The sequence below is a fragment of the Phyllobates terribilis genome, unplaced genomic scaffold, assembly GCF_046119375.1.
Source record: "Phyllobates terribilis strain yellow unplaced genomic scaffold, ASM4611937v1 Scaffold_12__6_contigs__length_324123572, whole genome shotgun sequence".
In the NCBI taxonomy this organism is placed as follows: domain Eukaryota; kingdom Metazoa; phylum Chordata; class Amphibia; order Anura; family Dendrobatidae; genus Phyllobates; species Phyllobates terribilis.
This window is the reverse complement of record NW_027362772.1, coordinates 126524107-126548098: the sequence shown is the minus strand read 5'-3', so window position 1 is coordinate 126548098 and position 23992 is coordinate 126524107. Positions and strand designations below refer to the sequence as shown.

Genomic DNA, 23992 nt, shown 5'->3' with positions numbered 1-23992 from the left:
GAGTTCCAGAGTCTCACGGCTCTGACCGTAAAGAATCCCCTTCTATGCTGGTGCAGGAACCTCCTTTCCTCCAGACGCATAGTGTGCCCCCTCGTCTTAGTCACCATCCTTGGTATAAACAGGTCATGGGAGAGATCTCTGTACTGCCCCCTGATGTATTTATACATGTTTATGAGGTCTCCCCTAAGCCTTCTCTTTTCCAACGTAAATAGGCCTAATTTTGACAACCTCTCTGGGTATTCTAGTCCCTCCATTCCTTTTATTACCTTAGTCGCCTTCCTTTGTACCTTCTCTAGCTCCAATATGTCTTTCCTGAGCACCGGAGCCCAGAATTGTGCACAATATTCTAAGTGCGGCCTTACCAGCGCTTTATACAGAGGAAGAACAATGTTCTCATCATATGCCCCTATTCCTCTTCTGATGCATGCCATGACTCTATTTGCCTTCGCAGCTGCTGCCTGACACTGGGCACTCCAATTTAATTTGCTATTAACCAAGACGCCCAGGTCCTTCTCCATGTCAGATTTCCCCAACGTTTTCCCATTTAATGTGCATGGGTGACTGCTGTTTTTCTTTCCCATGTGCATGACCTTACATTTATCGGCATTGAACCCCATTTGCCATTTTTTGGCCCAACTCCCCAATTTATCTAAATCCTCCTGTAGCTGTGCCCTATCCTCATCTGTATTAACTACTTTACAAAGTTTAGTATCATCTGCAAATATTGCTATTTTACTATGCAACCCTTCCACTAGATCATTAATAAATATATTAAATAATATAGGGCCCAAGACAGACCCTTGAGGCACCCCGCTAGTAACCCTGACACACCCTGAGCTTACTCCATTGATAACCACCCTCTGCTTTCTATCACTCAGCCAGCTATTTACCCACTTGCACACATTATCCCCCAGACCAAGCATTCTCATTTTATATACCAACCTTTTGTGTGGCACGGTATCAAACGCTTTGGAGAAGTCAAGGTATACAACATCCACTGACTCTCCCCGGTCCAGCTGTGAGCTCACCTCCTCGTAGAAGGAGAGCTTTGTGCGTAAGAGTGATAAGAGTGATAAGTTTATATTGGATTCTGTAGTGGATGGGCAACCAGTGCAATGACTGGCACAGGTTGGAGGTATCAGTGTAACGGTTGGACATAAATATTATCCTGGCTTCTGATTTCATGATAGATAGGAGAGGGGATAGTTTAGTAAAATTGAGATTGATTAAAAGGACTCTGTCAGCAGGTTTTTGCTATTTAATCAGAGGAAAGCATGAGATGGGTTAAAACACAGAATTCAACAATGTCATATGTTCGGCTGTGTGGTGTTTACTTAGACTGATGGTTTTATCACTTTGTGATTATCATTGCCCAGACTACAGAAGCACATGACCCCTGGTCCGAATCCGCCCCCTCCTGTGATATGCAGCTCACTGTAACTATGTATATTGGGAGCCTGGTGTGGGCAGGGCATCTCTCTCAGTTCTGCTGCATTCCTAAATTTAAAAACTCTGATTGTGTCAGAACAGTTATACCCAGTAAGGTAAGTGATACATTGTTGGATTCAGGGTTTCTTTGCCTACATCATGCTGCTCTCAGGTGAGGCAGCAAAAACCTGCTGACAGATTCCCTTTAATAGAGAGTTGCAGAAATTCAGGCATCAGAGCAACAGTAAGGGCTTTTGCAAAGGTAAGGAAAGGTCAAAATCTAGAAATGTTTTTGAGATGCAGGTGATATGAGTGAGCGGGAACCCTCATTCAACGTGCCGGCTGTCATATTGTGGGTGGGCCCCTCATACTTTGTGAAGAAATCTGTGGGGGGTCCTCATAATGTGTGGGGCCTATAATACAGCATGGGTACTAATGTGCCCTTATACAGATTGGGGCTTACTATGAGGGTCCACTTTACAGTGTGGGAGCTAATGCTGGGGCCATTATACAGTTTGAGGGCTAGTATGGGGGCCATTATAAAGTGTGAGTACTACTGGGAAGGCCATGATACAGCGTGGGAACCATTATTAAATGTGGGTTCTAATGTGGGGGCCATTACACAGTGTGAGGGCTACTGTAGGGGTCATTATACTATATTTTGAGGGAGTTGTGGGCCCATCATACTCATACTGTGTAGAAGGTAACTGTGTGGCTATTATACTGTGTATGGCGGAGTTGTGGGCTCATTATATTGTGTATAGGGGAGCTGTGAAGGCATTATACTGTGTATAGTGGAGCTGTGGGCTCATCATACTATACATTGAGGAGCTTTAGGCCCATCATACTGTGTATTAGGGAGCCTTGGGCCCATCATAATTTGTATAAGGGAGCTATGGGCCTACCATATTGTATATAGCTGTGGAGACATTATACTGTGTATTGGCGAGCTGTGGTGGTATCATAATGTGTATAGCGGAGCTGTGGACCCATCATATTGTGCATAGGGGAGCTGTTGGCTCATTATACTGTGTATAGGAGAGATGTGGACCCAGCATACTGTGTATAGGGGAGCTGTGGGGGCATTATACTATCTATAGAGGAGCTCAGGGAACATTATTAAATGTTAAGTGTGCACTTAAGAAGCATCATTGCTATAGGGACACTCAGATTGTTGTAACCGTCAAAGGTGTACAGGGGGCATTATCACTTTCTTTGGGCAAAATGTGGGCACAGTTTTGTAGGGCACTTGCAGAAGGCAGTAATATTTTCTAGGGGAAATTTCACTATCTATAGGGTACAAAGGAGGCATTATTACTATGTAAGGGACAGAGTGGTGGGCATTATTATGTGAGGCACTAAGAAGAGTGTTGTGTTTGTACCACACATGAAGTACAATAATAGCGATACGGCAACTGCTCGTTAATGGGGTGATTGCAGGATGAGTAGGTTGTGCAGGTTGGAAATAGATGGGGAAAGCACTGTTAATGTGACAAGACAAATGTGACTTTGTTGTAATATCTGCAGACAAGTCGTGGCTGAAGAAGATGTCTTGTCAGTCTGGGCCAGATTCAAAAGACGGGAAAGGTGAGCGACTTCATCAGGAAGAATGTCAGCTATAAGTAGCTACCTGTAACTGTACTGTAAATTCTTGTATACTTGCTAAGACTGGTATCTACCACAATTTGGTCACCATATGGCTGTAATATTGGTGTTGGTCTTTGTGTACATTTATATTTATTAACCGCCTGGACATCTGCTGAGGTTTCCCAATACCCACTATTAGGGTGCGCCACTAAAGTTGGAATCAGGGTTATTGGTTAGGGGCCCACTCAGATGTATTGCATTCCCTGAACTGAACCCCTAGCTATGCCTCTGTGGAGGAAATATTCCCTGCATTTAGGATCCACAGAGAATGTACTGCTGAAGTAGGAGATACAGAGTGCTGAGTTAGCATTAGAGGGTCTTCCAATGCATATGGGTGTGGGAGAGAGCTAGATTGTTTTGTGTAACTTTTTCAGCCAGTGATAGTTTGGGCAGATAATGTCATGGGTGTGTCAAATGCAACAGACAGTCACTCTGCATCTGGTTGCAGCAGGTCTCTGTGTTTGGCATTGCAGACACCTTCTTAATCCTTCTGACTTTTGGACGCAGCGGCAACCTCCCTCCTGCTCTGATTGACACACCTTCGTCTGGCTGTTTATAAACTCTCAGTCTGCTTCAGGGAGTTGCCGGTGATGTTCTCATTTTCCCTTGTGAAGGTTTGGAGCTATAGCAGTCGGCTTACTTCCTCTCTGCTGCCCTTGGAGGACTGTTGGTGTTATCTCTCTGGAGTCTGCTCAACCTAAGCTTCTGCCCCTTGTTTGTCTCCCTTGTTGTCTTTAGTTTATAGTGGGCACTGACCAGTGCTATTACCCCCCTCCCTATCCAGGGCCTAGCTCTAGGGATATACAGGGCTTAGGTTTCCTGCTCGGGGATTGGTGTGCAAAAAAATATTGTAACATACCTGGCGGCGTCCTTGCATGGTGGTCCATCTCCCACTGTGCAAGAGGGCGCACTTGATCTCCTGTCCAGAATGTCTCTCTGGCTTCCCTCCATGCTGTCTGTTTGTGTCTGTTTCTGCTGCTTAAGGGCGGCGCCCGATCACTTCCTGCCTTTTGTACCTGCTGTGGGTCACACCCCTTGTGCGTCCTCAGCCTATTGCTGTCTGTCACTTGGTATATAGCTCGGCAGCTTCCTTCTATCCCTGCCTGAGCATAGTGTTTCCTTCAGTGTGTGCTTGCACTCTGAAGGTGCCAGGTCCCGTCTCTTGTCTACTGCTTTTTGTATCAGTTCCCGTGTCTGAACTGAGTCCTGTATGTCTCCTGCTTTGCGGTATCAGCTCCCGTGTCTGAACTGAGTCCTGTATGTCTCCTGCTTTGCGGTATCAGCTCCCGTGTCTGAACTGACTCCTTTCTGTGTTCTCTTGTCTGTCCTGTCTGAACACGCTCCTAGCCTGTTCCTCTCGCCTTCTAGTGGCCGATTTCCTAGACCCGCTCCTGTGTCTGGTCTGTCCTGTCTGAACACGCTCCTTGCCTGTTCGTTCCGCCTCTCTGGGGGCCGTATTCCCAGACCCGCTCCTGTATCCCTCTGCAGTGTCGGTCTCCTCCGTACACTCAGTTCCAGTCTGAACTCTCTCCTGTCCTTTACCTGTTTTGCCTCTATGTCCGTTCCCTTCCTTTTTCTGCAGAGTCTGAACTCGTACCTAACTCCTGCTTGTTGTCTCTGCAAGTACTGTGTGAGTATCTGGCTCTGTCTTTCCCTTCCTGTCTGTTCCGTGTGAACAGAGCCCTGTCCTCCCTGCTCAGCCTTGTCTGCACTCTAGCTGTGCTTGCCTGTAACCCTCTGCCTGTATTGTTCCTGAGTCCCGGTGTGTACTGGGTCCTATCCCGCCTGTGTTCCTACCTGCTAGTGCCTCCCTGTCTGCACTCTAGCTGTGCTTGCCTTTACCCCCCTGCCTGCATACCCGCCTGCCTGCATACCAGTCGTGCCTGCCTATACCCACCAGTCTGTGTGCCAGCCTACCAGCCTGTTCCTGTATTCCCCTGTGTGGGTCAACAGCCGTGTCCGGGGTCTGTCCTGGAGTAGCACCTGGTCCCTCTGCCCGGTTTCTCCCTGGTGCACTGGCGTCGTATGCCGTCGTGCGACCCTGGTCGGATCGGGTGAATACTTAGTCACGCCCCTCCTGGCATTCACTCTCCGGCACGGTCCAGTGGAATCACTACCAATCCCACGCACACGCCGCTTAGCCCGGGCGTGTGCATAACAGCATGCTCAGGCCATGGTTCCCGTTGAGCCCCACGGCCTTCGCTCTTTGAGAAGTTTTTCCAGCGAATACATGCATTAAAATAAAATAAATAATTTTTTTTCCCCCTTTAGCTGAGTTCCAGGCGAGTTACGCACCCGTCCAGATGGATCTATCAGCCCTCGTTCCTGCGGATCCGCCACGTTACTATGGGGATCCAAGACAGTGTCGTGCATTTGTGGAGCAATGCATGCTACACTTTAAGGCCTACCCTCTCTATTTTCCTTCCGATTGGGCTAAAGTGGCCTTTATGATTGACTACCTAGCGGGTGATGCCTTGAAATGGGTCACCCCCCTATGGGAAGCATGGGATCCTGTCATCCTTGACCTGCAGGCCTTCCTGGTGGCCTTTCGTATGGTCTTCGAGGACCCTAACTCTGAAGCCCCTGCTGAAGCTTCACTTCCCAATATCCCGGAGCAGCCCCGACGGGTAATGTGTGTGGGTAGCGCAATAGTCCTCCAGCCCAATGAGACTACTGCCCACCCAGAATCCTCACAGGGTGACTACGCTTTCCGGAATACTTCTCTCAACCTCAAGAGGCAGTCCAGACGTGCTAGACTTAGAGGCAAGCCGTCACGCCAGGGTCTGTTCTCCCTGAGACCTCCTGACCCCAACCTTGAAGTCCCTACTGAAGCTTCATCTCCCTGTATCCCGGAGAAACCCCAATGGGTAATGTGCGTGGGTAGTGCACCAGTTCTCCTGGCCGAAGAGACTTCTGCCCATCCAGACTCCACACAGGAGAACTTCCTGCACCCGGCATCAGATGCTTCTTTCTCTTTAACCGGTGTGCATGTCCAAGGATGCTCCAAAGCTGTGGTTACCTCAGAGTCTGTGCACCTCTACTACCTGGCGGAGGATCCCCTGTTGCCTCCTGAACCCTCCGGGATACCACTCGATGACAAATGGAGAGAGACTTCTCTACACCCGGTACTCAATACTTTGTCCGCTTCGTCCTGTGAGCCTGACAATGGGTACCCCAAAGTGGTAGTTACCTCCGAGTCTCTACACCCCTCCGACCAGGCGGAGGATCTCCAGTTGTGTTCAGAATCCTTCGGGGTGCCACCTGGTGGTGAATGGACAGAGACTTTCCTATATCCTGGATCTGATACCTCGCTTGCTTCGTCCAGTGAGTCCGACCTAGTGTACTCTGAAGCAGAGGTTACCCGTGAGTCTCTACACCCCTCTGACCAGGCGGAGGACCGCCAGCTGTCTCCAGAACCCTTCGGGGTGCCACCTGGTGGTGAATGGACAGAGACTTTCCTATACTCGGTACCCGATACCTCGCCTGCTTCCTCCAGTGAGTCCGACCTAGTGTACTCTGAAGCAGAGGTTACTCCTGAGTCTCTACACCCCTCCGACCAGGCGGAGGACCTCCAGTTGTGTTCAGAATCCTTCGGGGTGCCACCTGGTGGTGAATGGACAGAGACTTTCCTATATCCTGGATCTGATACCTCGCTTGCTTCGTCCAGTGAGTCCGACCTAGTGTACTCTGAAGCAGAGGTTACCCGTGAGTCTCTACACCCCTCTGACCAGGCGGAGGACCGCCAGCTGTCTCCAGAACCCTTCGGGGTGCCACCTGGTGGTGAATGGACAGAGACTTTCCTATACTCGGTACCCGATACCTCGCCTGCTTCCCCCAGTGAGTCCGACCTAGTGTACTCTGAAGCAGTTGTTTTCTCTGAGCCTCTGCACTCTTCTGACCCGGCGGAGGACCTCCAGTTGTTTCCTGAATCCTCCGGGATACCACCAGATAACAAAGAGACAGTGACTTTTCCTCATTATGTACCTGATAACCCGTCTATTTCTTCCTGTGAGCTTGACAAGATGTACCTCGAAGCAGAGATTACCCTTAAGTCTCTGTCCCCCTCCAACCCAGTGAACGACTGGTCCTCGAATTCCCTGCGGAAGATTCTGGCAGGCCTGAAGAAGAGGGGGCGTAAGGGGGGAGGTACTGTAACATACCTGGCGGCGTCCTTGCATGGTGGTCCATCTCCCACTGTGCAAGAGGGCGCACTTGATCTCCTGTCCAGAATGTCTCTCTGGCTTCCCTCCATGCTGTCTGTTTGTGTCTGTTTCTGCTGCTTAAGGGCGGCGCCCGATCACTTCCTGCCTTTTGTACCTGCTGTGGGTCACACCCCTTGTGCGTCCTCAGCCTATTGCTGTCTGTCACTTGGTATATAGCTCGGCAGCTTCCTTCTATCCCTGCCTGAGCATAGTGTTTCCTTCAGTGTGTGCTTGCACTCTGAAGGTGCCAGGTCCCGTCTCTTGTCTCCTGCTTTTTGTATCAGTTCCCGTGTCTGAACTGAGTCCTGTATGTCTCCTGCTTTGCGGTATCAGCTCCCGTGTCTGAACTGAGTCCTGTATGTCTCCTGCTTTGTGGTATCAGCTCCCGTGTCTGAACTGACTCCTTTCTGTGTTCTCTTGTCTGTCCTGTCTGAACACGCTCCTAGCCTGTTCCTCTCGCCTTCTAGTGGCCGATTTCCTAGACCCGCTCCTGTGTCTGGTCTGTCCTGTCTGAACACGCTCCTTGCCTGTTCGTTCCGCCTCTCTGGGGGCCGTATTCCCAGACCCGCTCCTGTATCCCTCTGCAGTGTCGGTCTCCTCCGTACACTCAGTTCCAGTCTGAACTCTCTCCTGTCCTTTACCTGTTTTGCCTCTATGTCCGTTCCCTTCCTTTTTCTGCAGAGTCTGAACTCGTACCTAACTCCTGCTTGTTGTCTCTGCAAGTACTGTGTGAGTATCTGGCTCTGTCTTTCCCTTCCTGTCTGTTCCGTGTGAACAGAGCCCTGTCCTCCCTGCTCAGCCTTGTCTGCACTCTAGCTGTGCTTGCCTGTAACCCTCTGCCTGTATTGTTCCTGAGTCCCGGTGTGTACTGGGTCCTATCCCGCCTGTGTTCCTACCTGCTAGTGCCTCCCTGTCTGCACTCTAGCTGTGCTTGCCTTTACCCCCCTGCCTGCATACCCGCCTGCCTGCATACCAGTCGTGCCTGCCTATACCCACCAGTCTGTGTGCCAGCCTACCAGCCTGTTCCTGTATTCCCCTGTGTGGGTCAACAGCCGTGTCCGGGGTCTGTCCTGGAGTAGCACCTGGTCCCTCTGCCCGGTTTCTCCCTGGTGCACTGGCGTCGTATGCCGTCGTGCGACCCTGGTCGGATCGGGTGAATACTTAGTCACGCCCCTCCTGGCATTCACTCTCCGGCACGGTCCAGTGGAATCACTACCAATCCCACGCACACGCCGCTTATCCCGGGCGTGTGCATAACAAATATATGGACGGCAGGGTGTTATTAGTTCTGCCTAGAGGTCTCCACTCCCCCTTTGCCTAGTGTCTGGGCTTCTTTCCCCTCATCCCTTCATTTTGCACTTAGTCTTTCCATGTGCATGACAGATAAGCCACAGACTGAAGGAGGAAAGATGCCTTCAAGATTGGTAAAAAACAGTTGTGAATGTTTAATGCTTGCTAACTGGAGTGTCACCACAGAAACTAGTTAGGTCCAAAGATGAGCATGTAAAAAACCCCATCCTCTATTGTAGTTATTGTAGTCTGCCCAAGGAGGAAGAGATCATTCCTTCTGGACATATGTATCCATTAGAGTGAGGTGGCGAAGATTGTGATGTTTGAGGATAGCATAAAGGTTTATTCCTATAAGTGAAGAGTACCTCTGCCAACCAGGGGAAGTTTAACCAATGTGCGTATTGCCACACAAGAATCATCTGAGTGCTGACGCCTTAGGGTATTTTCACATCGTATTTAGGCACCCGTTTGATGGCTTATGTCTGAACTCCCTACAAAAAAAGGATTCAGACATATGCGTCAATGGGGCCATAGACTATAAAAGTGATAGGAGATCGAATGTGCACTCTGCCATGCACAATTTTCGAGCACGTATGCCTACTGGAGGCGGGCACTCAAAACAGACCATGTACAGTGAATGTTAATGGCACCACATCCTCTGTTTATTGGAAGAGATGTACCGCTGATAATGATTTTTATGCATGCATAACTGATCCAATCACCCAACAAACAAGCGTTTTTCTCATTTGTTGAGTAATTGCTGGCATGTTTATGCAAGTCAATTATCTTAAACTAGATGGTGGCCCGATTCTAATGCATCGGGTATTCTAGAATATGTATGCGGCCGACCGGCACGACTAATCAGCGAAGCAGTGTTTAAAGCCGGACTGCGCTCGTTGCTGATTGGTGGCGGCCGGCGGCCGCGACCAATCAGCGAACCATGTTAGTGAGGACTGGGGAGCAGCGCTGCCTGTGCGGGTACTTCCGTTGCGAGTAGCGGGTAGATGACCGGCTAGGGCCTGTCATCTCCAGGCTGCATCACCACTGACCTCCATGCGGCTACCGTCGGGAGATCAGTGGCTAGGGCCACTGATCTCCCGATGGCAAGTGTGAAGAGAGGACCGGGGAGCGGCGCCGCCTAGGCCGCCGGTCGGGGTACTTCTGCTGCGAGCAGCCGGGAGATGACCGGCTAGGGCCGGTCATCTCCCGGCTGCATCGCCGCTGACCTCCGTGCGGCAGATGAGCCGCTAATGGACGCCATCTTGTTCTGAAATCCCACGTCGCTGATTGGACGCGGCCGGACCAATCAGCGACGCGGGATTTCCTGGACGGACAGACAGACGGGATAAGCCGATTATATAGTAGATGAGCCTAACGAATGCTCACCACCGATTATATACTGGTCTAAATGCTACATTAGTTGAACCCACATAATTTGATGGAGACACTATGAATGGGCAGCCCCCCAACTGTTAGGGGACATAAGGGATGGCAGAAACACAAACTTTTGTTCTCTAGGAGATAAGACTCCTGCCTTTGCATTTTCCCCTCTACCCATAAAGAAGACATAAACAGTCGGCTAATCTGAATGTTTATTTATTTGACATAAAATCTACAGACAGATCAGTCATTTAATTAAAGCCAATCACTGAATTATTTTGACAAACAGGATAAACATCCTCTAGAGAGGTCCACCACTCAGGACCACCCTCGATGAGCCAAAATGAAGAGCCACCCTGTATGAGCAGCTCCCATTTTGGTGGACTCAATTATAATATGAACGGCTGTTTATATTAATGTAAGTTATATAATGCTAAATTTACACTGAAGGTATAACATAGTCTAATACAGCAAACAACCGATTCACAAAGTGTTTGTGCCATGTGCTTAGCATGTAACCAAGAACAGTTCCTGATGTACACACCAAATGTGTTCATAGGGGTCCATTAATTAGACAGGTGCCGAAAGAGTGTTCTTTTGATGTCTGTGACAGTATATCTCCATGCACTGTCATTCCTGCGAATACTGCTAACAGAAATATAAGGAATAGAGTAATAGACTAATCTCCCAATCTCAGGGAGAGCAAAAGAATGGAAAGTTGAAAATCAGATCCTTAACTTCCCTGATATTGTATTTTTTAATTTAGTGGACAGAGTTAATTGTATAATTTATTTCAAGTAGCAAGTGAAAGTAATTATTTATTTCAGTGGGGCATTTTATAGTATATTATTATTGCTTCAGGCTTATTCCTTGCATCATTTTGTCTTTTTAACAGTATACTCAGGTATGACCAATTAATCAGGAGAAAAGAAGTCTAGTATGTGTGGTGGAATTACATTTCATTTACAGTAATTTTGATTTCCTATAACATCAAACAGGGCCATATTTGTAATATAGAAGCCTATCTAGGGTGGGGGGCAGTGTGTACTTGGAATTTTGCATTACAAATTATAACCCTGCCTGCCATTAAGTACAATGTAGTTTTTTCTAGAGGGAACCTTAAAAGGGTTGTTCACTACTTTATATTAGTGAAAACCAGGGGAGGAGTCCTGAGGAGATAATTTGCATATTCCCACTGCATTTTGGGGTAAGTGAAGAGTCTCCGCGAGCTCAAAGAACACTGGATTTTGGCTGTTGGAGCTGAAAAGAAGACATTGGTAAACCAGGGGAGGAGTCCTGAGGAGATAATTTGCATATTCCCACTGCATTTTGGGGTAAGTGAAGAGTCTCCGCGAGCTCAAAGAACACTGGATTTTGGCTGTTGGAGCTGAAAAGAGGACATCGGTAAACCAGGGGAGGAGTCCTGAGGAGATAATTTGCATATTCCCACTGCATTTTGGGGTAAGTGAAGAGTCTCCGCGAGCTCAAAGAACACTGGATTTTGGCTGTTGGAGCTGAAAAGAGGACATCGGTAAACCAGGGGAGGAGTCCTGAGGAGATAATTTGCATATTCCCACTGCATTTTGGGGTAAGTGAAGAGTCTCCGCGAGCTCAAAGAACACTGGATTTTGGCTGTTGGAGCTGAAAAGAGGACATCGGTAAACCAAGGGAGGAGTCCTGAGGAGATAATTTGCATATTCCCACTGCATTTTGGGGTAAGTGAAGAGTCTCCGCGAGCTCAAGGAACACTGGATTTTGGCTGTTGGAGCTGAAAAGAGGACATCGGTAAACCAGGGGAGGAGTCCTGAGGAGATAATTTGCATATTCCCACTGCATTTTGGGGTAAGTGAAGAGTCTCCGCGAGCTCAAAGAACACTGGATTTTGGCTGTTGGAGCTGAAAAGAGGACATCGGTAAACCAGGGGAGGAGTCCTGAGGAGATAATTTGCATATTCCCACTGCATTTTGGGGTAAGAGAAGAGTCTCCGCGAGCTCAAAGAACACTGGATTTTGGCTGTTGGAGCTGAAAAGAGGACATCGGTAAACCAGGGGAGGAGTCCTGAGGAGATAATTTGCATATTCCCACTGCATTTTGGGGTAAGTGAAGAGTCTCCGCGAGCTCAAAGAACACTGGATTTTGGCTGTTGGAGCTGAAAAGAATACATCGGTAAACCAGGGGAGGAGTCCTGAGGAGATAATTTGCATATTCCCACTGCATTTTGGGGTAAGAGAAGAGTCTCCGCGAGCTCAAAGAACACTGGATTTTGGCTGTTGGAGCTGAAAAGAGGACATCGGTAAACCAGGGGAGGAGTCCTGAGGAGATAATTTGCATATTCCCACTGCATTTTGGGGTAAGTGAAGAGTCTCCGCGAGCACAAAGAACACTGGATTTTGGCTGTTGGAGCTGAAAAGAGGACATCTGTAAACCAGGGGAGGAGTCCTGAGGAGATAATTTGCATATTCCCACTGCATTTTGGGGTAAGTGAAGAGTCTCCGCGAGCTCAAAGAACACTGGATTTTGGCTGTTGGAGCTGAAAAGAGGACATCGGTAAACCAGGGGAGGAGTCCTGAGGAGATAATTTGCATATTCCCACTGCATTTTGGGGTAAGAGAAGAGTCTCCGCAAGCTCAAAGAACACTGGATTTTGGCTGTTGGAGCTGAAAAGAGGACATCGGTAAACAAGGGGAGGAGTCCTGAGGAGATAATTTGCATATTCCCACTGCATTTTGGGGTAAGTGAAGAGTCTCCGTGAGCTCAAGGAACACTGGATTTTGGCTGTTGGAGCTGAAAAGAGGACATCGGTAAACCAGGGGAGGAGTCCTGAGGAGATAATTTGCATATTCCCACTGCATTTTGGGGTAAGTGAAGAGTCTCCGCGAGCTCAAAGAACACTGGATTTTGGCTGTTGGAGCTGAAAAGAGGACATCGGTAAACCAGGGGAGGAGTCCTAAGGAGATAATTTGCATATTCCCACTGCATTTTGGGGTAAGAGAAGAGTCTCCGCGAGCTCAAAGAACACTGGATTTTGGCTGTTGGAGCTGAAATGAGGACATCGGTAAACCAGGGGAGGAGTCCTAAGGAGATAATTTGCATATTCCCACTGCATTTTGGGGTAAGAGAAGAGTCTCCGCGAGCTCAAAGAACACTGGATTTTGGCTGTTGGAGCTGAAATGAGGACATCGGTAAACCGCGCGTCTACCGGCGCGCACATTTTGAAGCTTTTTTTTTAAGCTTTTTTCACTGTTTTCAGAACATTAACAATAAGAACATGGAAGAGTCCAGGAGCCATTTGGTGAGCTGCATATCCTGCTACATGTTCACAGACTTGCCAGTGGAAAAGCCAGACTTCACATGCCAGAAATGCAAGCTTGTCTCCCTGTTGGAGGAAAAGTTGCGAAATCTAGAAGAGAGGTTAACTACCTTGAAAATCATTAAGGAAGGTGAAGAGTTCTTAGACAGAGCAGAATTATCTCTTCATGATTCAGAAAGAGAAGAAATTCGAACTGCACCTGACGAAACAGAGGAATGGAAGCATGTGACCCACAGAAGCAGGAGGATCGAGAGGCAGTCAGCACCCATACTGCTCAGGAACCAGTACCAGGCTCTCACACAGGAGAACCATGAAGAAATACAGCAAGATAAGACTTTGCCAGCAATGAATAACCTTGTAAGCCCTCAGAATCCTCCTGGATGGAGAAAGAAGAATGTTGTGAAGAAAAAACGGAGAGTGGTGGTCATGGGGGATTCCCTGTTAAGAGGAACAGAGGCCGCTATCTGCAGACCAGACATAACCTCAAGAGAAATGTGCTGTCTTCCAGGAGCAAAAATTAAAGATGTGTCTGACAGGATATCAAGACTCTTCAGACCTACAGATCACTACCCATTCCTGCTAATACATGTGGGGACAAATGACACCGCAAGAAAGGACCTGGAAACCATCTGCAGTGACTTTGAAGACTTAGGCAAGAAAGTGAAAGAATTGGGAGCGCAGGTGGTCTTCTCATCCATCCTCCCAGTGGATGGCCATGGAACAATGAGGTGGAATAAGATTCTACAGGTGAACAACTGGCTACGTCGATGGTGCTGTCAACAAGGATTTGGATTTCTGGATCACGGAATGAATTACCTATACGATGGACTACTTGCTAGAGATGGGGTGCACCTTACGAAGACTGGAAAACATGTATTTGGAAGTCGCCTTGCTACACTCATCAGAAGAGCTTTAAACTAGAACAATGTGGGAAGGGAAGCAAAAGGCCAGAAAAAGCCATACAGCTGACAAATACTATTGAGATCTCTGCTACTGGAAGTGGAAAAGAAGAACAAAGACAAAAAAATCTAAATAATAAAAATATGGGAGGAAGAGAAACCAATCACAAACTAAAATGTTTTATACAAATGCACAAAGCATGGGCAACAAACAAGGAGAATTGGAACTACTAATGCAGGAAAAGGAATATGATGTCATTGGAATCACTGAAACTTGGTGGGACGATACACATGATTGGAATAAAAGGCTAAAAGGATACAACTTATTTGCAAGAAACAGACTTGATAAACGAGGAGGAGGTGTTGTATTGTATGTTAGAAAAGCGTATATCTGCACAGAGATTGAAGCTTCAGAGACTGGGAGTTCTGTGGAAACTGTTTGGGTAAGAATACAAGGAGAGAACAACGGAAAGGACACCATTGTAGGCATTTACTACAGGCCACCTGGGCAAGCTGAAGATATGGATGAACTCTTTATGTATCAAATGACCAAGTTCTCCAAAAAATATGACGTAGTGGTCATGGGAGATTTCAACTATCCAGACATTTGTTGGGAATCTCTCTCAAGTAAAACTAACAGGTCAAGCAAATTCTTATCCTCTCTTGCTGACAACTTTATCTTCCAAAAGGTAGGGGAGAAAACAAGGGGATCTGCTACTTTGGATCTAATTCTTATAAACAGGGAGGAAATGGTTGAGGAGGTAAAGGTGGCTGGGACCCTAGGAGGCAGCGATCATGCTATTATAGAATTTTGGATAACTAGAGGAGGAAGACATGTGAAGACTCAAACTTCAAGGTTAGATTTTAGAAAGGCAGATTTTAAGAGACTCAGAAAGAGAATAGGAGGGATCCAATGGCTGGATGTCCTTAAGGACAAAAATGTCCAGGAAGGATGGGAAATTTTTAAAAATGAGATTCTCAAAGCACAATCGTTAACAATCCCGAAAAGTAGGAAGAATGGGAAGCATTTAAGGAAACCAGGATGGATGAACACAGAACTTAAACACATGCTAAAAAGAAAGAAAGAAAAGTTTATTAAATGGAAAGAGGGAGGCATATCTAAAGAAGATTATAATGCAGTCTGCAGATCCTGTAGGGCACGTATCAGGTTAGCTAAAGCTGACAATGAATTAAGGCTTGCAAGAGATGTCAAAAGCAATAAAAAAGGATTTTGGGGGTATGTCAAAAGAAAAGTCAAAGATGCTATAGGATTTTTACAGGATGAAAATGGAGAAATGGTAAGAGAGGATGTTGAGAAGGCCGAACTTTTTAATTCCTATTTTGCATCTGTTTTCTCTCAGAAAGAAAATGTAACATCAACTGATCTTCACTGTCCATTTAAAGGAATAGAGGAATCCAAGTTATCAGTAAACAGAAAGATTGTGACGGAATATTTTGCTAACATAAATGAGTTCAAGTCTCCAGGTCCAGATGAATTACACCCCAGAGTACTGAAGGAGATTGTAGAAGAAATTTTAGAACCACTCTCCATAATCTTTGAAAATTCTTGGAGAACAGGAGAAGTCCCAGAAGACTGGAGAAGAGCAAATGTTGTTCCTATCTTCAAAAAGGGGAAGAAGGTGGACCCAGGGAACTATAGGCCGGTGAGTCTGACTTCTATACCAGGAAAGATCTTTGAACAAATTATTAAACAACATGTATGTAAGTACATGGATAAGAATGAAGTGATTAACCAGAGTCAGCATGGGTTTGTAACTAACAAGTCATGTCAGACTAACTTAATTTCCTTCTATGACAGAATCACTGACTGGGTGGATCAGGGAAATGCTGTAGGTATGGTATATCTTGACTTCAGCAAAGCATTTCACAAAGTATCTCACATCATCCTTATTGAAAAAATGACCAAGTATGCAATGGACCAGGCAACTGTTAGGTGGATTCATAACTGGCTTAGTGATCAGACTCAAAGGGTGGTTGTAAATGGCTTCACATCCAGCTGGATGAATGTCTCAAGTGGGGTACCACAGGGCTCCGTCCTGGGACCTGTATTGTTCAACATCTTTATCAATGATTTAGATGAAGGAATTGAGGGTAAACTGATTAAATTTGCTGATGACACAAAGCTAGGAGGGATAGCTAATACTAGAGAAGAGAGAGAGAGGATTCAAAAAGACCTAAATAAACTGGAGCAGTGGGCAGCAACCAACAGAATGGTTTTTAACAGGGAAAAATGCAAAGTACTACATCTGGGCAATAAAAATGAAAAAAGCATATACAGAATGGGAGGAATAGAGCTAAGCAACAGTACATGTGAAAAAGACTTAGGTATACTAATAGATCATAGACTGAACATGAGTCAACAGTGTGATGCAGCAGCAAAAAAGGCAAATACAATTCTGGGATGTATTAACAGAAGCATACAGTCTAGATCACGTGAAGTCATTATCGGTCTTTACTCCTCTTTGGTCAGACCTCATCTGGAATACTGTGTACAGTTTTGGGCACCACATTTTAAAAAAGACATAGACAAACTGGAGCAAGTTCAGAGAAGAGCGACCAGAATGGTGACTGGTCTGCAAACCATGTCCTATGAGGAACGGTTGCAGGATTTGGGAATGTTTAGCTTGCAAAAAAGACTGAGAGGAGACTTAATAGCTGTCTACAAATATGTCAAGGGCTGTCACATTGTAGAAGGATCATCTTTATTCTCATTTGCACAAGGAAAGACTAGAAGCAATGGGATGAAACTAAATGGGAGGAGACACAGATTAGATATTAGAAAAAACTTTTTGACAGTTAGGGTGATTAATGAGTGGAACAGGCTGCCACGAGAGGTGGTGAGTTCCCCTTCAATGGACGTCTTCAAACAGAGGCTGGACATCTGTCTGAGATGATCTAGTGAATCCTGCTTTGAGCAGGGGGTTGGACCAGATGACCCAGGAGGTCCCTTCCAACTCTACCATTCTATGATTCTATGATTCTATGATTCTATTATCCCCCCAATGTATTCCCCCGGGGCCCATAACACTTTTTTCAAATACCTTGTGATGCAGTTACTGCCTGTGAGTGGCGCTATCCTTGGCCGCTCACAGGCATCACGTGACCCCCAGCAGCAGCCGGCTCTGCCATCCGCTGATGTCACGTCATGATTCCAGATGCAGCCGGGGGTCCCTCTTCTGCGTTCCACGGTGGATCCTGGGCTGTGGGCGGAGTTACCCCGCACGCCACACCCGGCATCCACCGTGCCCTCTCCCTCTCGTCATTCATTGGGAAAGCGCGCTGTGGATGCTGTGTGTGACGTGTGGGGTAACTTCAAACACAAACCATCATCCACCATGGGGACCGAGTCACTGATGTCACACCACACTTGAAGTGACATCAGTGACGGGTCACGTGATGCCTGTGAGCGGCCAGTGATAGCGCCACTCACAGAACTGCACCACAAGGTATTTACAAAAAGTCTTATGGGCCCCGGGGGAATACATTGGGGGGTAATATAAAGTAGTGAACATCTTTCATTCACATAGTGTTTCTCTGGCTTTACAGCAATTTGTATTCTGTTAATGTGATTTACATCTCAATCAAAAATAATCCACAAATGCACAAACATTTTTCACATTCACCGCCCTGCAAGTGGATCTGTGTGGTCTCAAATGCCAGGGCTGAATTTCTGTCCCAGCCTGGCCCAGATTTACCGTTTGGACACAATGGTCAATGTCTAGTAATCAAGTGATTACAGGTTCTCAAAGGGAAGAAAATAAATTTTAAAAAAATATTGGCCTTTCTTTCCCATTCTATAAGTAAAAAAATAAAAAAACTAGTATAATTTGATTTATCCAGCACAGTGAACTCTGTTAAAAATATGCTAGAATTGCTGTATTTGGTCACCTTGCCTCCCAATAGAATAAAAAGTGATCAAATGGTCCTTACACAGCTCCATTGACAGAGAAATAAAAAATAAAAGTTATGGGTCACACGCTGACCGACAGGATAAAGTGAAAATTTTATTTTTCCGTTTAGTGTGTGACCAGAAAGGTCAAAATCAGAAATGCTTTTTTTAATACATTATTTTGTAAATGAAATGCTGCCATTAAAAACTTCAAGTTGCCCTTCAAAAAACAATCCCTCATATGACTATGTTGATGAAAAAAGATAGTAATAATAAAAATTGGGATGAACAGCAAAAGGAAAAAAGAAGAAAACTGAGAGCAGGAATAAATATTACATTGATTTCTACATGAACAAGGAAAATCAAAGATAATAAATGCAACCCACTTAGTTAACTTTATCTCCTATTAGCTACAAAGTTATTAGGACCAATTCTTTAAGACTGGTGATGCAAAGGCTGGTATTAATGAAGGGCTCGCTGGAGTACAATGCCCCAATTTAATTAAAAAGTGCACATCACTTAATGATTCATCGGGTTCGGCTGAACTTTAAAAAAAAAAAGTTAATTTCGGGTACCAGAAGAGTACCCATAATCAATCCCAAGCCCAGACTCCATTCCAATGAATGAGGGTCCAGAAAATCTAGTGTTTCCAATGCTGTCATCTCTGCGACAGCGAGGGAAACAACGGCTCTGATCAGCAGTAAGTTTGTTTCCGTCGATCAAAGTGCTGCGGTTCTCATGCTGTCACACAGATGACAGTGTGTGAGCCAGCAGCTGTGACCGGCGGTAAAAAGGTTACTGCTGATGTCATAGAAAATATTAAAAATCTCTGAATTCACTCACCCTCTCCTCCCCTCCCTTTTTTCTCTCACATCAATTTCCAGTAAGCGATCTTCTAGACTTAGACAATAGTGAACCAGCTTAAAGAAGTTGTATACTACCCCAATGTATCCCCCCAAGGCCCCTAAGACTTTTTATAAATACCTTATGTTGCAGATAATGCCTGTGAGCGGCGCTATCGGTTGCCGCTCACAGGCATCACGTGACCCCCAGCTGCAGCCGGCTCTGCCATCCGCTGATGTCACGTCATGATTCCAGATGCAGCCGGGGGTCCCTCTTCTGCGTTCCATGGTGGATACTGGGCTGTGGGCGGAGTTACCCCGCACGTCACACCCGGCATCCACCGTGCGCTCACCCTCTCCTCATTCATTGGGAAAGCGCGCTGTGGATGCTGTGTGTGACGTGCGGGGTAACCTCAAACACAAACCATCATCCACCACGGGGACCGAGTCACTGATGTCACACCACACTTGAAGTGACATCAGTGACGGGTCACGTGATGCCTGTGAGTGGCCAGTGATAGCGCCACTCACAGAACTGCACCACAAGGTATTTACAAAAAGTCTTATGGGCCCCGGAGGAATACATTGGGGGGGTAAAATAAAGTAGTGAACATCTTTCATTCAAATAGTGTTGCTCTGGCTTTACAGCAGTTTGTATTCTGTTAATGTGATTTACATCTTGATCACCAATAATTCATAAATTCACAAACATTTTTCACATTCACCGCCCTGCAAGTGGATCTGTGTGGTCTCAATTGCCAGGGCTGAATTTCTGTCCCAGCCTGGCCCAGATTTACCGTTTGGACACAATGGTCAATATCTAGTAATCAAGTGATTACAGGTTCTCAAAGGGAAGAAAACAAATTTAAAAAAAATATTGGCCTTTCTTTCCCATTCTATAAGTAAAAAAAAACAAAACCTAGTGTAATTTGATTTATCCAGCACAGTGAACTCTGTTAAAAATATGCTAGAATTGCTGTATTTGGTTACCTTGCCTCCCAATAGAATAAAAAGTGATCAAATAGTCCTTACACAGCTCCATTGACAGAGAAATAAAAAATAAAAGTTATGGGTCACACGCTGGCCGACAGGATAAAGTGAAAATGTTATTTTTCCGTTTAGTGTGTGACCAGAAATGTCAAAATCAAAAATGCTTTTTTTAATACATTATTTTGTAAATGAAATGCTGCCATTAAAAACTTCAAGTTGCCCTTCAAAAAACAATCCCTCATATGAATATGTTGATGAAAAAAGATAGTAATAATAAAAATTGGGATGAACAGCAAAAGGAAAAAAGAAGAAAACTGAGAGCAGGAATAAATATTACATTGATTTCTACATGAACAAGGAAAATCAAAGATAATAAATGCAGCCCACTTAGTTAACTTTATCTCCTATTAGCTACAAAGTTATTAGGGCCAATTCTTTAAGACTGGTGATGCGCAGGCTGGTATTAATGAAGGGCACGCTGGAGTACAATGCCCCAATTTAATTAAAAAGTGCACATCACTTAATGAATTTGACACACCTCAGTGTTGTGCACCTTCGTGCACCTCACCAGAAATTATACTGGAATAGCATTTCTGGTAAAAGAAACACAAGTGCTTTTGCAGAATTTGATGGGCGTGTTGAGGACTAGGGATTGGCGGATCCATGGATGTTCCGGTTCATCGGGTTCGGCTGAACTTTAAAAAAAAAGTTCAGTTCGGGTACCAGAAGGGTACCCATTCTCAATCCAGAGCCCAGACTCCATTCGAATGAATGAGGGGCCAGAAAATCTAGTGTTTCCAATGCTGTCATCTGTGCGACAGCGAGAGAAACAACGGCTCTGATCAGCAGTAAGTTTGTTTCCGCCGATCAAAGTGCTGCGGTTCTCATGCTGTCACACAGATGACAGCGTTTGAGCCAGCAGCTGTGACCGGCGGTAAAAAGGTTACTGCTGATGTCATAGAAAATATTAAAAATCTCTGAATTCACTCACCCTCTCCTCCCCTCCCTTTTTTTTCTCACATCAATTTCCAGTAAGCGATCTTCTAGACTTAGACAATAGTGAACCAGCTTAAAGAAGTTGTATACTACCCCAATGTATCCCCCCAAGGCCCCTAAGACTTTTTGTAAATACCTTATGTTGCAGATAATGCCTGTGAGCGGCGCTATCGGTTGCCGCTCACAGGCATCACGTGACCCGGCGCTGATGTCACAACAAGTGAGGCGTGACTCAGCGCTGGGGTCCCTGCGGTGGCTGCTGGGTTGTGGGCGGGGTTACCCCCCGCATCACACCAAGCATCCACTGCACGCTTTTCCAATCAATGGGGAGAGGCAGAGCCTTGCGGTGGATGCCGAGTGTGACGCGGGGCTGGTAAACCTGCCCACAGCTTGCATTCACCTGGAATGCGGAAGACAAAGACCCCCGGCTGCTGCCAGCACTTGTTGTGACATCAGTGGATGTCAGAGTCGGCTGCAGCCAGGAGTCACGTGATTCCTGTGATCGGCCAGTGATTGGGCCGCTCACAGGCATTATCTGCAACATAAGGTATTTACATAAAGTCTTAGGGGCCCTGGGGGGATACATTGGAGGGTAATATAAAGTAGTGTACAACCCCTTTAAATAACATGCAAGAGCTGACAGTCTAGGGTCTTAAGTGTAGGATTACGTGATGTATAGATTGGAGACAAAGAGAAGTGACAATCCTAATTAAAATGCATGCAAGAGCTCCTTTTGCAACAATAGACCATGGGATACTAATGAGGATGTCCATTATGTATGGACAAAGAGTTACAGGTTGGACAAATAGTTAAGACAGAAAAGGCTTTTAAATTTGGGAGAGAATTAAAGCAGATACCTCACAAGCCATAGAAATAGCTGTTGTCCTTCACAGGTGCACATTTGTTTCATCTAAACATATTTGATAGATGCTGAGACACGAATAGAAAAGTATGAATATTGAATATTTATAAACCCGATAGGTATGGGATATACATTTTGAGCGCCTGGGCAAAGAGGGGAAGAATATGCATTTTTTTTATATCTGTGACACTTGCATACAAGCCACAAATCATTAGTGAACCGATAACTAACAGCCATGTCATGTTTGGTCTCTAAGTAAAGATAAAATCCCGATGGCAAATATAGCGCCAATCTCAAACTACTGTAATCATCCGGTGAGGAGTTCTTGCATAAGTTTAAGTTTCATAAAATCCTGAATGGCTGAGGACAGCCCATAACCCTGCTCACATGAGGTCATCATGGGAGAGTTTGTGGGTGGAACTCAGGGGCTGATAAAATATCAATCCGAATTATGATCTGGGTTCGAGTAGAGAGATACACATCGTGTATGCAGGAATCCCGTTCACTTAACGGCCCCAAAAGAAGCGCTCTCCTTCAGCTTATATGACTTGTCTCTGCGATTGGCATATTAAGATCTTTTGTTAATCCCTTTTTCTTTTCGGTAACTATATTTGCTGTATTGTTTTGTCCCTTTTGTAAAATCGTTTGCATATTTTTCATAAGCACTCCTTCCGTTTGGATTAAATATAAGATGTAATAGTTCTGTTACATAACCGCGCCTGGAAGCCATAGGCGACCAAAAACCAGGCCTCCAGTCAGCCTGATTAAAACATGACTGGTGGTGGTGGTGAAGGGTCTGGGGCTATTGTGAAGTTAGCGGTGATTGTACTGGGGTACATACACAGATTCCATGTGTTAGAATCCGGAGGTGTCTATACCATATGCTCACTGTCAGTTTTCCGATAACGGCCTGTTAGTGCAAACAGCCTCCGGCCTACTCCGTTATTCATTGGCTAATCATGTCATTGTCCAGACGATAGGGGCAGCAAAGAGCTGTTCGACACAAAGATTACAGCTGGTGGGTCTGCGTGATTTCCTGCCTATGATATGTGAGATAAATCCTTGACAGCCGGTCACAGGCATGGAGTCATGAGAGTACTGCTCTCATCATCGTATGCCTGGTCTTGCTGATAGCAGTGAAAGCAGGCGTACGCTGGTGAGAGTATTCACTAGCCTGCACCTGTGCACTGTAATAAAGAAATCAGTAAGATAATTAGTGCAGTGCGTGTGTAGCTTACTATACATGTATTTAGGTAATAAATAAAAGAAAAAAAAATTACGTATCATTGCTTCTATTCTTGATATCCAGTGCAGGTAAACTGACAGCTGCTGGCTGCAGGCCTCAGCTGTAAGCTTTATCTTGGCTGGTTCTCACGGTCAGCTCAGTGTCTCCTGGATGCCGGGCTGAGCGGTCGCATCATGCAACCGCTCAGCAATGCATCCATATGTAGTAGATTTGGAGCACGTCGAGGGACATATGGACAGGTGAGGAATGCTGTGATTTTTTTTACATTAATAAATGGCTAAAAGAGGGTGGAGTGTTTTTTTTATTTCAATGAAATTACTTTTTTACTGTGTATTTACTTCAATTAAAGGACTTTTTCCTGTGACTATGTCTTTATTACTGTTGAATACCGGGTTAGTAATGGGAGTGTCTGATAGTCGCCACTCCATTACTGACCCCTGGGCTTGATGTCAGCAGACATAAAACAGCTGATATCAACCCCAAAACTATTAACCCACTTTCCTCCGCACCAGGGAAAGTGGGAAGAGCCGAGAAAAAAGCCAGACTTTGAGCATCTAATGGATGTGCCTTTTCTTGGGCAGCTGCGGGCTGATAATTTTAGCCTGAGGAGGGCCAGTATCCATGGCCCTTTCCAGTCTGAGAGTACCAGCCCCCAGCTGTTTGCTTTAGCTTGGCTGGTTATCAATAATGGGAGAGACTCCATGCCGTTTTTTTTAATTAATAATTTAAATAATTAAAAAAAACTGTGTGGGACCACTATTTTTGATAACCAGCCAATATAAATGCAGCCCCCAGCTGTCAGCTTTACTTGTGCTGGTTATCAAGAATAGAGTGAACTGCATGTTTCTTTATTAATTTTTATTTTTTTTCACACACTGCACCAGCCAATCACAGCCATGCCAATACTTGACATGGTTAAGCTGCAGCTTTCCAACAAGCTTTGTTCAGGCTGCCAAACCCGAACAGCAACACGGACTTCCAGGAGAAGTC

At 45.8% G+C, this 23992-nt stretch overlaps 1 protein-coding gene across 2 annotated transcripts in view; it reads right to left on the bottom strand.

Moving 5' to 3' along the window:
• Positions 1 to 23992, bottom strand: part of LOC141172260 (sulfotransferase 2B1-like) — a 187174-nt gene that overhangs the window by 48118 nt on the left and 115064 nt on the right. The gene's annotated exons all lie outside the window — the stretch shown is intronic.